This window comes from Pleurodeles waltl, chromosome 7, assembly GCF_031143425.1.
Source record: "Pleurodeles waltl isolate 20211129_DDA chromosome 7, aPleWal1.hap1.20221129, whole genome shotgun sequence".
Classification (NCBI taxonomy): Eukaryota; Metazoa; Chordata; class Amphibia; order Caudata; family Salamandridae; genus Pleurodeles; species Pleurodeles waltl.
This window is the reverse complement of record NC_090446.1, coordinates 1181206936-1181223890: the sequence shown is the minus strand read 5'-3', so window position 1 is coordinate 1181223890 and position 16955 is coordinate 1181206936.

The window sequence follows — 16955 nt, the reverse complement described above, 5'->3', positions numbered from 1 at the left end:
TACAACATTAGTAACTTAATTTCGATTTAAAATGTAATCAGTTTCACTGTATTAAATTTAATAAAGTACTTTTTCTGAAGTTTACCTTATAAGCCAGGGTGGAGAGCTCCACAGAGAAAAATACAGGAGAGGTGGAGGTGTACTAGACGTACTAAATATGCAATTTGTAAACAGGCTGCATTATCTTTTGTTTAGCCATTATCTAGGAGACCTACAAGCCCTTTCTTCCTTCAACAACATTGTAGGAGGCTGGCCTGGCTTGTAGTGGGTACCAGAGGTACTTACACCTTGTGTCAGGTCCAGTTATCCCTTATTAGTGTAGAAGAGGTGTTTCTAGCAGTTTAGGCTGATAGAAGGTAGCTATGGCAAAGCAGCTTAGGCTGAACTAGGAGACATGTAAAGCTCCTAATATACCACTGGTGTCATAGGCACAATATCATAAGAAAGCACAATACACAGAGTTACTAAAAATAAAGGTACTTTATTTTTATGACAATATGCCAAAAGTATCTCAGTGAGTACCCTCAGTATGAGGATAAGTTATATACACAAGATATATGTACACAAACCAAACTTAGGTAAGTAATAGCAAGAAAAGTAATGCAAACAGTGTAGAATTACAATAGAGTGCAATAGGAGCACATATGTATAGGGGCAACACAAACCATATACTCCAAAAGTTGAATGCGAACCACAAATGGACCCCAAACCTATGTGAACTTGTAGAGGGTCGCTGGGACTGTAAGAAAACAGTGAGGGTTAGAAAAATAGCCCTTAGAAAAATAGCCCACCCCAAGACCCTGAAAGGTAGCTGTAAAGTGCACCTACTACCCCCAGAGAGCACAGAAGTCGTGATAGGGGGATTATGCAGGAAGAACAAACACCAGCAATGCAACAACAGTGGATTTCCGGATCTGAGTAACTGTAACACAAGGGGACTAAGTCCAATAGTCGTGACAGTGTCGAAAGTGGGCAGGAGCCCAGGAAATGCCAGCTGAGGGTGCAAGGAAGCTGCCACCGGTTGGAAGAAGCTTGGAGTTCTACAAGAAAGAAGATGACTAGGAACTTTTCCTTTGGAGAAGGGATGTCCCATGTTGCGATAAAACTTGCAAAGGTGTTCGCACGCAGAAAGACTGCAAACAAGCCTTGCTAGCTGCAAGGGTCGCGGTAGAGGTTTTTGGGTGCTGCTGTGGCCCAGGAGGGACCAGGATGTCACCACTTGGAGGAGAAGACAGAGGGGGCGCCCAGCAACTCAGGGAGCCCTCACAGAAGCAGACAGCACACTCAAAAGTACCTGAACAGGCACTTGGGAGGAAAGTGAACTGGAGTCCACGTGAAGTCACAAAAGGGAGTCGCACGACGCCGGAGGACAACTCAGAATGTTGTGCACTGCAGGAAGGAGTGCCGGGGACCCAGGAATCCTGGAAGAGTGCACAGGAGCCGGAGCAGCTGCAAATCATGCGGTACCCAGCAATGCAGTCTAGCGTGGGGACACAAGGACTTACCTCCACCAAACTTGGACTGAAGAGTCACTGGACTGTGGGAGTCACTTGGACAGAGTTGCTGAGTTCCAGGGACCATGCTCGTCGTGCTGAGAGGGGACCCAGAGGACCGGTGATGCAGTCTTTTGTTGCCTGCGGTTGCAGGGGGAAGATTCCGTTGACCCACAGGAGATTTCTTCAGAGCTCCTAGTGCAGAGAGGAGGCAGACTACCCCCACAGTATGCACCACCAGGAAAACAGTCGAGAAGGCGGCAGGATCAGCGATACAAGGTTGCAGTAGTCGTCTTTGCTACTTTGTTGCGGTTTTGCAGGCGTCCTCAGCAGTCATCGGTCGATCCTTTGGTAGAAGGTGAAGAGGGAGATGCAGAGGAACTCTGGTGTGCTCTTGCATTCGCTATCTGAAGAATTCCCCAAAGCAGAGACCCTAAATAGCCAGAAAAGGAGGTTTGGCTACCAAAGAAGGAGGATTGGCTACCAAGAGAGGTAAGAGCCTATCAGAAGGAGCCTCTGATGTCACCTACTGGCACTGGCCACTCAGAGCAGTCCAGTGTGCCCCCAACACCTCTGTTTCAAAGATGTCAGAGGTCTAGGACACACTGGAGGAGCTCTGGGCACCTTCCCTGGGAGGTGCAGGTCAGGGGAGTGGTCACTCCCCTTTCCTTTGCCCAGTTTCACGCCAGAGCAGGGCTGGGGGATCCCTGAACCAGTGTAGACTGGCTTATGCAGAGATGGGCACCATCTGTGCCTATCAAAGCATTTCCAGAGGCTGGGGGAGGCTACTCCTCCCCAGCCTTCACACCTATTTCCAAAGGGAGAGGGTGTAACACCCTCTCTCAGAGGAAATCCTTTGTTCTGCCTTCCTAGGCCAGGGCTGCCTAGACCCCAGGAGGGCAGAAACCTGTCTGAGGGGTTGGCAGCAGCTGCAGTGGAGGCCCCGGAAAGGCAGTTTGGCAGTACCCGGCTACTGTGCTAGAGACCCGGGGTATCATGGAATTGCCCCCCCAATATCAGATTGGTATTGGGGTGACAATTCCATGATCTTAGACATGTTACATGGCCATGTTCGGAATTACCATTGTGACGCTATACATAGGTAGCGACCTATGTATGGTGCACGCGTGTAATGGTGTCCCCGCACTCACAAAGTCCGGGGAATTTGCCCTGAACGATGTGGGGGCACCTTGGCTAGTGCCAGGGTGCCCACACACTAACTAACTTTGCACCCAACCTTCACCAGGAGAAGGTTAGACATATAGGTGACTTATAAGTTACTTAAGTGCAGTGGTAAATGGGTGTAAAATAATGTGGACGTTATTTCACGTAGGCTGCACTGGCAGGCCTGTGTAAGAATTGTCCGAGCTCACTATGGGTGGCAAAAGAAATGCTTCAGCCCATAGGGATCTCCTGGAACCCCAATACCCTGGGTACCTCAGTACCATATACTAGGGAATTATATGGGTGTACCAGTATGCCAATGTGAATTGGTAAATTTAGTCACTAGCCTGTGAGTGACAAATTTGGAAAGCAGAGAGAGCATAACCACTGAGGTTCTGGTTAGCAGAGCCTCAGTGAGACAGTTAGGCATCACACAGGGAACACATACAGGACACATACTTATGAGCAGTGGGGCCCTGCCTGGCAGGGCCCCAGTGACACATAGACTAAAACAACATATATACAGTGAAATATGGGGGTAACATGCCACGTAAGATGGTACTTTCCTACAAACATGTTTGTACATTTTCCTACAGTTATGGACCTTTGGACAAGGAATTGGGCAATGCATTGACATGTTTTAGTATTGGATAACGAGACGTATTCTGAGCCTGGAAGCTCCAGCCCCTTATGTTTTTTTGTGTGCTGGGCTGCTTGTCCCCATCCTGTAGTCCAAATATATTTTTTTCTCAGGAGTTTTGTGAGAATGGGGAAAGGCATAAAGAAGATATAAGAGGGTCGTGCCTGGATAGTGATAGGAGTTGAATTACATTTTTGGTAATTTTCTGTTGTTGCATGACATAGGATAAAGAAATGAACAATGGACCAGAGGATGCGGTTTGTTTACAGTGAAAGAATTATAGTTATTTTTTTGTTTATTTGAGCATTATTTTTACTCTGCAGCTACCATTCAACTAGGGGAGAACCACTCATCTTATGATTAAACGTGTTCAGTACGCCTAGGCAAGACAGTGACTGATGGTAATGGAGCTGATATTAGCTCTTGGAAATTCATCAGATTGTCCTTGCATGTTTGTGTGACGTAAACATTGTATGAGACGCCTGGCTAGTATTTTACCAAAAAGTTTGGTATTTTCATGCTTAGACAGGTACAAAATAAGGAAAATCGTTATGATCCGACATTTGCTCCCTTTTCAAATTTGAACTGACTGCAATAAAAACAAAATAACAATTTTTCTAAAGAATCTAAGGCCCAGATTAAAAAACAATGCACGGAGTGCAGTGTAGCAGCCCAAAGGCTGCGCTGCGTTGACTGACAGGTAAGGAGCAGGAGAGGGTCGTATCTACACTGATATGGCAATAAGGTAGGGAGCAGGAGAGGGTCGTATCTACAAAGATATGGCAATCACTGCCCCTCACCCTTCCAGTACAAAATGCTATTCTCAGACACAGTTTAAGGGGCATATTTATACTCTGTTTGCGCCGAATGTGCGTCATACATTTTGACGCACATTCGGTGCAAACCTTGCCCCATATTTATACGTCGACGTCCGACCCCTCGGAGATCAAAAATCCTCTGTGTGCGTCATTTTTTGGATGCTGGAAACCACCTCGCGTTAATGACATGAAAGGTAGGCGTTCCTGCCCAAAAAATGACTTTAAGGCCTGTGCGCCTTATTTATACTCCTGTGTAATTTTGACGCACAGGTGGGGGCGGGCCTTAAAAAACAGCGCACAGCTTGATGTGCGCCTTTTTTTAATGCCTGGGTGAGGGCAGGCGTTAAGGGACCTGTGAGCTCACTTCCATGGTCTCTGACCATGGAAGGAGTCCAGAGGTGCCCTTCCCTGTCCCCAGGGACGCCCCCTGCCACCCTGGCCTCGCCCATTTTTGCCTCAAACATGATTTGTACTATTTTTTGACGCACAACCCCCATTTTCCCCTAAGCCGGCGCTGTCTGGTTTCAGTAATTTTTTTTTACTTTGACCAGTCCGCAGCACCAGCTAACGTCATTCCTTAAATGAGGCGCCAGGATTGTGCGTAAGAAGCCGGCGGTAAATATTTTGACGCAAACTAGCGCTGGCGCTGGTTTATATCAAATAGTATAAATATGGCCCTAAAACTTTTCCTATTTTGTATGCAAAGTCTGAAAGAACAGAGAAATGAAAACATTTCTTATTTCAACGCCTACTTTCAAATGGTGTTACCTTTTGGCACAAAACCTTGTCTACTAATGTTTGTAGATACGGTTTTGCATCAAAAATCATGGGTGGTTGCATGGGAATGCCCATGTACCACCCATGTAGCCTCCCTCCCCCCCCAGTGCTAAGTAACACAAAGCCCTGCTTCACGCTGATTTGTGTTACTTTTAGGGTCGGGGAAGTGAATGAGGAAAATAACATTTTGTGCTTGTCACTTTTGTGGTGCTAACCCAGCACAAAATGTTTGTAATCTCCCCTTTAATGTTCTGTAGACTATTCTTGAACGTTTATATAAAAAAAATGAAGTAAGGATTGCTGTTTAAAAAAGAACACAAAGTGTTTGACACAAAATTTTTGTTTATTATCAGCTCCTGGCCCTTCCAGAACGCCAAAACATAAACATATATCCTTTATTTTTTTCTATCAAAGGTGGCAGCCAGGGAAACACAGGGCCTCTGTTTCGAGGCCCTAGCTGCACACTGCACCACCGGAACGTCATTTTTTTATGCTCTACTGGCACAATGTGCTAGCCCATATTTATAAGGTCATGCAAAGCTTCCCTTGCATGGCTTTTCATGGCCTTGTAAATATGGACCGCTTTCACCGATAACACTGAAGGAGAGGGGCATTCCATGGGTGTTGCTGTGGATGCAACACCCATGGAACCTGAATGAATCTGGTGCTTTTCATATTTACAAGTCTGGGAATACAACAGATTCCCATGCCACATCAGTGGTGGCATAAGAATGACGCAATGGGGAGAAATATCTTTATTTCTCTCCACTTTTTTCCTCTTTCTATGTGTGCCAGATTCTGCAGCACACATAGAAAGAGGAAAACACCTCTTGTGATTGTTTTTGTGCAGGAAGGTGTGCCTTCCTGCACTAAAAAAAAATCATCCCCTCAACGCAGGCACCCTTGCACCATGGTGCAAGGGTGCTTCCATTTGCGCTAGGCAGCAATTTGTGCACCAGCACAAGGGCAACGGAAAGAAATGTGTTGTATCTTGTAGATATGGTACATCTCTGCCCTTTCCAAGTGGCGAGGATGATGCAGCAAGACACTTGTTGCACCATTACGCACCATGGACCTTGTAAATGAGGCCCACTGTATTTGCCAATAGATGCCTCTGTGCCAGTGTGTCAAAAGAAGGGCTCAGTGATATTTACTACTAGGGTATTTTCTTTTTCCTAACAGGGATTGAATTCAGACTTGAAACAATTATGTAAGCAGTGATGTTCAATGTTTGGAATGTCTCCCCTACCTTCTGTCCCTGCCCCACTCTCCTGCATCATCTCCTATCTTCTGTCACGGCTGGACTCTATCACCAAAGACCAAGAGGCAGAAGCAAATTCAAAGTATGGTAGCATAATCACATAATTTTGGGGATTTGGCATCATGTTATTATGCGAAATTCCCAAAATTATGCCACATTGCATAGTTACATGCCATTTGGAGTAATATTTTTTCACGAGCACTCAGGAATAATGCGACTGACCAGAATACTCACACCATTTGTGTTTTTCATGCTATATTTTTAGAGCAAAATGCATGGTCAGATCCAAATTTGGCACAACACATTTTCCGCTAAAACATAGCACTAAAAGACATATTTTCATTTAGTGTACTTACATAATTAGATGTCATTTTGTTGAATTTTCCCCAAAAATGTTTGTGCAATTAGGGAAATGGAAAATATGAGAAATGTGTTTACCCTTGCTGCCCTCTCACTGTTGACCTCTTCAATCACTGTCCCTTTGTACAAGCAACATTCACTTATCTCTCACCTGCCCCATTGTTCCATCACTGCCACTCTTTCAGATCATGCCACTCTGGTCGCGGTTCGCCTCTCTCATTACTGCCCACTTCTTTAATCACTCCTTGTCTCTTCCACTGCTGTCAATAATCATTTTGAGAATATGCTCTCCATATTTGGGTGGAGGTACGCCATTAAAGAGTGTGCCACCAAAGGATTCAGGCACATCGTGGGCCCAGAGCCTCTGTTTTTATGTCATTAAGTCTTTGGAGTTGGTAGAGAGCTCTTTATGCCATGTGAAAGGGTATTACAGTTCACAGCGTAGTGGATGTGGCTGCTTTGAGAACATTTACCTAGAGTTTGCATCAAATGTATTTTTAAATTAGCAATAAAATCCGGCCATGTGGAAACCTGATCAGTGATAGCACAACAGAACCAATATCTCAAGTCAAATTTTGAAAGACTACCGATACTGAAAACATAAGCGTTTGCTGTCCCAGCTATATAATGTTTCACCTGTGCTGTCACCGGAATTGGAGGAGTTCATAAATCTGAAAATAATTTAATAATCTTCTCCTCCTTTTTTATATGACTGTGCATAGGGAGGGTGCATTGGACAGTAATGGATGTTTTCTTTAATCTTAGAGAAATTTTAAGATCTAGAAAATGTACACTGATCTATTAAGCATCTTGAAAAGCACTGCCTGACACCATTGCAGAGCGCATTATGACAATTTCTTAAGTGCCGCCTGTCAACGTATGAACACAGGCCAAGGCCCCTTTGGTGACACCAAGGACACTGGCCCTGTGGAATACCACAACTGGTGAGGACATTCTTGATGAACACTGGAGGTTTTGCTACACCCAGACGAGCCTCTTGTCCGCTAACTACAGGCTGCGCATAATTCTTGCTAAATACATCAAAAGTATTGTACAGTACCCTGGCTACATAGAATAGGCCTTTTGGATAACTCCTGTTGCGGCGTAGAGGAGGCTGATTTTCTACACTCGCCATGGATTTGTTCGAGGATGGCTTGGTTTGGTCATATATATTCTGATGCATTGAGGGCATTTGCGTCTCTAGGCACCAAAGGGAGTACATCTTGGCTTTGTTAAGGACATCCCACCTGGGTTCTGCAAGTAAACAGCGTTGCTGCAACTGCTGGCTAATAGAAGAATAGCGATGCATTGGGCTGTGGGGGTGTCATCCAGGGTATGGTGTTGATTGAATGATGGTTCTTTTTGCCAGGAACAGTTGGTGACCTACTGGTCTCTCATGCCTGGTGGCTCAAGACCTAAGGATATATGGGGCCCATGTTGCCTTTATATTGGTCACTAGCGAGGGAGCTACTTAAAATAGTTGTACAGAATTCGATCTGCCTGGGAGATGGATTATTGTCCTCTGATTCCTGTGCCTTTAAGAGACAGTACTGTGTTCTACTGCTGCATATGCCTCATTGCTTCCTACCTCTCTGGTGGCATAGTTTGCAGAGAACATATGTGCCTATAAGTCTTGCTGAAGACATTCAGCAAAATCATCTGATATGAACTTCGTTGCTATCCTGCCCTGATGGAATAATTGCCTGGACCAATCTGATGCTGTCATTGCATGGAAACATGGAGAGAGTTGGGGCCAGATTTACTAGGACCTAGCACCTCCTTGTGCCACATTAGCATCATTTTTTTAATGATAATGTGTCTCAACGAGGCAAAAATCACTGCGCCATATTTACAAAGTTGTGCAATGCATGCATTTTGCCACTTTGCAACCCCTTGCGACTCATTATGCTTGCAGCAGGCATAATGTATGTAAGAGAAGTGTTCCAACGTTAGAAGGTCTGCAAAAAGAGTGCAATGAAATCTACAGGATTTAATTTTAATTGTGCCATTTTTGGCGCCATTTTTAACACTCACTCAAAGCAGGCATTAAAAAGATGCACCTATTGAAGTCAATTGGCATCCTTGCACTTTGCTGCACTAGTATTAAAATGTTTGACACTAATGCAGCAAAGTGCCACAATAGCATCAAAAATGTTGATGCTATTGCCCTAATGTGTGCAATGGCGCGCCGTATTGTCACCATGGTGTTGTTCGGTCGTGGTGCGGAGGCACAGGAAATCTGGCGCATCAGTACTGATGCGCCAGATTCTAATAAATCTGTGCCTTGGTATATCACGTAAGTTTTAAACACAGGAGACTCACTGTGTTTTCGTGTTTTTAAGCTGTTTTGTTGTTATCAGTCTATAATAAAATCGTAATGGATTTACACTTCCTTTCATGCATTTTGGAAAACAGTGCTTAATTTAAAATGAATAACACAACTTTATTGGACTATCCCGATCCCACAGATAACAACCAGGCTTGCTGCAGAGACAGTGTTTGCTTAGGTCCTTGGGTTCAATGAAGTGGAACAAACCCTGTTATGACCACTGAGGTACAGGATCCTCTTGTCTGAGAAAATTAAACTTCTAAAACAGTTAATTGTTGTCAGTGGTGACAATTACATTTACTGACGTCATATTTGTGAAAGAAAGCAGTTACATATTTTGAATGTGTGACATAACAGATATCCCAAAGAAAATTGATTCATAGCAATATAGTCCTCATTATGAGTGCCTCAGAATTCCTGGGTCAAACGGTGCATCTTTTTCCCGGTTAAATCAAGAATTCTTAATGAAGAAATAATTTCACTTGAAGTAATTTTAGATGCAAAATTACATCTTGTGCTTTCTGGGTCACAGACCCCCTAGTTAAACTTGGATAACTTTGTCTGTGGAAAAAGGTCGGGATTTAGCTACCTACCTGTGAAAGTAAGTGTGACAACGTTGATTTCGAAAGTACCAAATTCCAGGGGGACATCTCATGATCCTGGGGTAAATCTACTTCTTGAAATGACTGATATCTTTGGCATCAGTAAATTTCAGTGCAAAATGACTACATCAGGAACTGAAAGTATTTTTTTCATCATCAGATTTTGATCCAGAGCAAGACAGACAGGTAGAAAAGGGAAAAATAAGGAAGAACAGAAAGATGGAAAACGGTGATAAACGGAGAAAGCAGAGATGAAAAAGAAACCACATGAGTGGGTTAAGAGATAGGAGTGTAGGCTGCTGGCAATGAGATGGATTGTAAACCATGCAGCCCTGGTGTTCGACAATCCTGGCATTTGAAAACACTAGTAGTGGATAACTGCTGGACCCCCGCCACTTATTTTTGTAGCAATTAAGCGCTGAAGTCAGCACAGAATTTCGTTAGGGGTCCAGATAAATCATCTGAACTCAGAGGAATCTTGAAGCGGGACTTGTGGGACAGGGCTTCCTTCTCTTCAATTCATCTGCTTTGAGGCAGATAATAGGTGCATGTCCTATTGCTTCATTTCCCCATTCCTTTATATACGGTTCTCTACTGGGCTACAAATTTACGCTCTCCTAGGAGAGAAAATAATTATTCCTCTCTAGACTGTTCTTTGACAGCGTTTTGGTTACATGATTAGAACATCACTTGCATTGCTGGTGCGCTATTGTCCAGTCATTCCTTATTGGCAATTGTGACGTGACAGCAACTCCTATTTGATAACCCTGTCTATCAAATCGGACATAACCTTTTATTATTTTCCTTGTATTTTTCATAGTCTCTTCCTTCCTGTTTGGATGGTAGGTAGGTGTTTTTCTCCTGTTTGTCGCTGTCTGAATCTAAGGGTTTACTTTAGATTCTTGGGTTTCCATGGAGCTTTCCTGTGCTGATTTTACTTCCTCCCAACTGAACATTATTTCACCGGCGACTCTTTTTCTCCATTTTAGCCCCTCTTCCTCCTGGAAGTGAAGTTGAGTCATTTCTATACCAGAATAATTTCTTGTATACAAAATTTGGCCAGGTGAACCATACCTAACTTCAGTGCATTGTCTTTCTAGGCAGATTGATTTGCAGTACCCCCTGTCACCCCTCCGCGTCCCTGTGACAGTGTCTGCTGGCTCATGTCATGCATCCCCAATGGCACTTGCCCTCTTGGAACTTGATCCTTGATGGACCTTGTCCCCAGTACAGTGTTCATAGGTAATAGAACTGCGTAACTTGTACTCTCAATTCATAGTTGTCATTATGCTTACTGAGGCCCTGCGCTTAAAAAACAAGCTATTCCAGAACACAGATACCGCATCATATGTGAGAGGTAAACACTTTAGCATTGAATTTTGGAAGATACCATGTTATCCTTAGAGAGATGCCACTGAAGCCTACTGCTTTGGGCGAGCACCATACTGAGCAGCAGACGGGGGTAGTTCATTCTATTTGAACAAGGCGTCACTCAAAGAAGCAACAATAACGGCCACCTTCACCTGCAAGAGTAAAGTCTACTGACAAAAGCCATCACTGCAACTATTATTTTTTTACCACAAGTCAAATGATTTGGCACATTACTCGTTTTATGCACTTAAGCACTGAAGGAGAAACACTAGCCGAGCCCTATTCACAAAGATTTTTGCTACAGGTAGGTTGGACCTGCTCTTCTTGGACTCTTGGTTTGTTTGTGAATTATAAGTGTGTGCCAGGAGTGCATAGAACAATCTTTGTGACTCGGAGACAGTGTATGAGACAGGCTCCTCAACCTCTTACAATCTAAGATACAGGAGTGTTTTTCTAAGTGCAGGTGCAAATAGTATGAGAACTGTCGCTCTGGACAACAGGAGTATTAAGCAAAGACAAAGGCAGTAGTAACGAAAGGTTCAGTGTTGTCAAAGATTGGCTAAGTCCTCTGGCACAGTGTGTATCTCACTGAGGATTCGCGTGTTCTTACTCCATCAAATGCGTCTGTGTGAGAACAGGTGATAACTGATGTATTGCAGCGCTCACTCTATCCAAATCAAGTAAAGAAAGGTCTAGAAATTAGAAATAAAAAAGAATTATGTCCTGTATTGATTTGTTCTGTAAGAAAAGAAAAAGTGACTTGAGACGTATATCTTGTCTGGAATCCAGATTGATTTTTCCACTGTTTATGAGTCTAAAATGCAGGGATGTGCATGTTTGAAGAAAGGCGATGGGTCTATAATTACAGCAGCAGGGCACCGGTCATTTGCGTAACGACCTCAGGATTGATCGGCAGTTGGATCTGGATTTCCAGGTGCTGCATCAATCACTTCCGCTGGCATGCCTCTGATAGCTGAGCTGCAGGGGAGAGAACAAAGAAATTAGAACAATTCACGCCCCTCACTCAGACTTGTGCTTCTCCAAAGATGGGTCTCCGTATCCTCTATGTCCCATTCCCCTCCCTGTCCAACAGACCACCATACTAACTATTTAAAGCTGAAGTGTGATGAAACCAAAACCGACTGTACCAAAATCTTAATTTACTATCATTAACCACTGATTACCTTATTACCTGAGAGATAATACCACAACAGTATGTATAACGAAAGTTCTGGAGTGACCATAAGGATAAGTGTGCAGCACTCACTAAAACACATCAAATAAATATATACATACATGAATAAGTGCACACATAAATATATATATATATCTATATCTATATATATATATTCACACCAGTTTGACAATTGAGTCAAAATAGCGGCACTCACAGGATCCTGTGAGTGCCGCAATTTTGACTCAATTGTCAAACTGGTGTGAATATTATTGATGGGAATAGGTCCTTCCCATATGCAGGCACCGACATGTGAAGAGCGCGCCTTTTTGGATCTGTTGGAGTTGTTATATATATATATATATATATATATAAACATATATATATATATATATATATATGATAAACTAAATAGCATAACATGAATATTTGCAAACCATAAACTGAGCACTGCCATTGTTTTGATAACAAAGCTTGCTGAAACTGCAACACTGAACAGAGGTATATTTTAAAGGCAGCTGCGGGCAGCAATACAGACTGGCCTATTTCTCCTTGGAGGTCCTGAGGGCTGTTTTAGAACTAGTTTAATAAAACCAAACAAACTACTGATATTTTCAAAGTAGGCTTCTATCTTTTACTGGTTTTAGGAGTTGGTTGTTTTGATATTTTAGTTTGTCATTAATACAGTTTTAATACTATGCAGCAGTATTTTCTCAAACGAATATGTGTAGATTGTAAACAAAGACTATGAACATGTGATGTCAATACCCCACCCCTATGGTTTTGGTGAATGTGCTGGTTATCAGTAATCATTATTACTCTGAGTCGTAGCCTTCCTTTTCTCAGTCCTAAGATAATGTGAGTTGCAGGGAGGATTTACATATCCTAACAACCATTTGCACAAAAATAATTGAAACATGAGTTGCCTCATAGTTCGTTTCTTAGGCTCTACCCCAGATGACATCAAAAGATGCCACCAGTGTAACTCGCCTTGTGTAGTAAATATAAACCAGTCCCTCCCTGTATAGGAAGGAGGGAAACCAGGACTGTAATGAGTACTAAGGAAGCTTGACAGTAAGTAACCCGGTCATTATTTTCTTCGCTGTCATCTTTGTCACAGTCTTAACGGAACTGGGATGTACCCAAACATCGACACCAAGGCAGAGGAAAATGTAAGAAAGGTAATTTGCAAGCATATATCACAGCAACACTGCCTATGTGAATAACAACCAGAAAGCCCTAAATCAAGGCCTAAAGAAGCTATTAAATGGGAACCAGCATCAGAAAAATAACTCCCGTCACCTGTAGTTGGTAATTAGTCATGAAGGCTTGTCGAGAAGTCTAGGTGGAAGGATGTTAAACCTGGCACGCTTGGCCTGGTTTTCCCTAACTTTTTGCCCTCTGTTTTTTTAAACTTATTTTTGCTGACTTTTTGGATTCTGTACACTTTACCACTGCTGTTCAGTGCCAAAGTGCAGGTGCCCTGTACTATGAAACCTGGTAACACTGGCTTATCCACAATTGGCATGTTCAATTTGCTAATAAGTCCCTTGTAAAGTGCACTAGGTGTGTGACCAGGGCACGTCACTTAAATGCTACTAGTGGGCCTGCAGCACAGATTGTGCCACCTACTACAGTAGCCTTCAAACAGGTCTCAGGCCAGCCATTGCAGTGGCTGTGTGTGAAGTTTTAAACTACCATTTCGACCTGGCAAATGTACATACTTGCCAGGCGCAAACCTTTGTTTTTGTTACATTCAAGCCACCCCTGAGGTAGGCCCTGTTCAGCCCCAACAGAAGGTTGCAGTGTATTTAAAAAGTTGGAAATGTACTTTTTTGATTAACATGCCCTTGGAGTGAGAAACTCTTAAATTCATTTTCCACTGCTGAAGGGCCTATCTCTCCCATAGGTTAACATGGGATTGCATTAAAACACATTTTTAAGTGTAATTTCCAAGAGGAAGAAGATAGAAATATGTATTTTAGTGTCTCTGGACTCACAATTTAAAATCACAACTCATGGTGAAGTATTATTTTCAATAGGCTCGGGAGAAGAACTCTGCTCTGCTGGTGGAGTTTACGGAATTCGGGCAATTCGCGCTATGTGAAGTAGCGAAGTTCGTGAATTCAGCCATCTGGTGTGGAATGGAGTTCATTCACACACACAGCATTTGGTGTGGGTGCTCGCCGCAAGAGCCGCAATACTCTCGGGCCGCTAGCGCGCGCAGGACTTTACATTGTCTTGTGCTGCTTTTGGCCATGCGTGCAGGACTACGTGTTTACTTGCACTGCAGCCAGCTGTGACGGTGGTCAAAACAGTCCCGCTCGCGAGCTAGAACGCATCTAGAGTAGATTGTTTACTCGAGATGCATCTAAATCTAGTCAAAAAGAGGTTTTTAAGTGGGTGTTCTTCTCCAGTAAACCTTTCAAGTTGATTTTTTAGTGTGAGAAGCCTTTTTTCTTTTTTTTAAATAGGAAGGAAGTGCCCCAGAGACACTAAATTCCTGTTCCTGTCCAGCAGGCTCCTCCCATACTTTGTCCATCTCCTAGTCACATTCCACTTGGATTTTGAGGTGGAAGGATCACTCTCTTTGTCTCCTGGATATACTTTTGGATTTAAGGACTTTGTTTTTGTGAAATTACACAAGTAAATTAAACAAGCATTTGCAATGCAATGGGTCTCGCGTTTGCTTGAGTCAGAGCTATTAGCAATGTAAATTCCTAACTGGACTTTTCTTGCCACAGAAATTGAAAATGTAAAGTAAAACAGTTGACATAAGCAAGTCAATTCAATCGCCACAGCCGCCGTAACCATGAGCACGAAGGACAGACAAAAAAGGAAAAAGAAGTTTGCTCGCAGTCAAACATATCGGCAAACGTGCAATTATCCATGTAACAGGGTCAATGGCCAAGGCGGTAAAAAAACCACCGCAAGGAGGTAACCATGGCTTAAATTATGCACTGACAGCGACTGACCTTGACTTAAGCTAGCACATGTTCTCTCTCCTTCTTTGTTATTGGATGACCCTCTCCTTACCCTCCATCACTTGCATGCCTTACTCTCTCTGAGTGTAACCTACCCTCAGTTGCATGCCAGTCTGACTACTTTGTAACATTGGATTTTGACAATGTTCCACACATCACCTCATATCATAGATCATAGCCTACTTAGAAATCATATCCCATCCCTGGAATCTAAAAATGCCCACTATCCTCTCATCCATTAATTTATTCCCCCAACCACTTACATGAACTCACATATTCCCCACCAGTGATCACATCTACTCTTGTTAATTTATTCTGCCACAAACAAAGTGAATTAGATTTATGGAATGGTTTTCTTTGAGCAAAAGACGAATCTTAACAAAAGCCCTAACCACTGGATTAACCACTGACCTTGGGTTCTGGAGTACTGTGCTGCCTGCCGAAAGTGCTTCAGTGCCTGGTCAGGGTTAGTAAGCCCTATGTAAATGCAATTACAATACAATATTTTCTATTATGTTTTTACTTTAGCCTTCTTAAAATATTACTCACATTAATACAGGTCAAATAGAAAACAAAACGCTTCCTCTTTCCCTCTTAAAGGGTCCTTCTAGATTGTCCTCGAATCATGTCCTGTGTGCATTGCTGAGAAGAATTCTTGGGCAAGAGAACACTGTAGATGCAGCTTCCAGCACCATTACAGTGGACAACTTCAACCTGGAGTAGAAGGGTCAGGGTGTGAGTAACACCTGGCACTTGAATGCGCCTTGAGGTCACTCTGACACATGACAAACTTCACTTTACTCCTTCTAGAGTTTAGGAGAGACTTTGTGACAAAGTATGGTTTTTCAAAGGTCAGTGATGGAGGAAGGGTACAGTGACGTAGTAAATTGGGAGGTATCTCGAGCATCTCAGTATCCACCTAGCTTTTACATACTAAAATATATTTTCTCCCAGCTAATTACATGACACCAGGAGCATCTTCGATGAACACAATCCATCTTCTACTACAAGTAAAATTATTAATTTACACCAACCAGCTCTCACTATACTAAAAAGATTTTACTCTGGAGCTAATTAGAGGATGGCAGATGTATTTAGGATTTCACCAGCCACCCTCTATCGTACTCAAAAAGATTTTAATCTGAGCGAGTTAAGAAATGTCTGGAGCATAACAGATTTACACCGCCTCTTTTTTAACATGTTCAAGAATATTTTATGCAATATAATTACAGGATACCTGGAGCAAAGGAGAAAAACACCATACAATTTTTACCATACTCAAACAAATTTTACTATGGAGCAAATTAGGAAATGTCTGAAGGAAACAATCTTCCTGTAATGCAAATAAGGATATGCCTGGAGTGGACGATTTTACCATGATGGCAGTAAGGGGACGCCAGAATAAATATTTTATTATGCTATTAATTTATTACTGTCATTCATTTTATTAGGGAGCAAATTCGGTGATGCCTGGAGTCGAATATTTAACTATGAAGCAAATTAGAATATGCCTTGAATAAAATATTTTACTATTGTTCAAATTAGGGGATGCCCTGAATAAAATATTTTAATGTAGTGCAAATTAAAGGATGCCTTGCGAAAAAGCGTTCAGTATGGAGCAAAACGGTTTTTCTATGAGCAACTTAGGGGATGCCTAAAGTAAAACATTTTAATATGGTGCGCATTGAAAGATGTCTGAATTAAAAGTTTTGACTATGGAGCAAATTGAGGGATACCTGGAGTAAAATATTTAAATTTAGTGCAAATGAAGGAATGCTTGGAGTAAAAGGTATTTACTATGAAACAAATTTGGGGATGCCTGGAGTAAAATATGTAATTATGGTGCAAATTATGGATGCCTGCCATGAAAACACGTACCTGTGCTATTAAATAGGGGGACCTTGAACATATCAGATTAATGCCGTCCGTTTTTAGCAAAGTGAAGGAGTTCCCTCCAGAGAAAATTCGGGGTACCCCGGAGC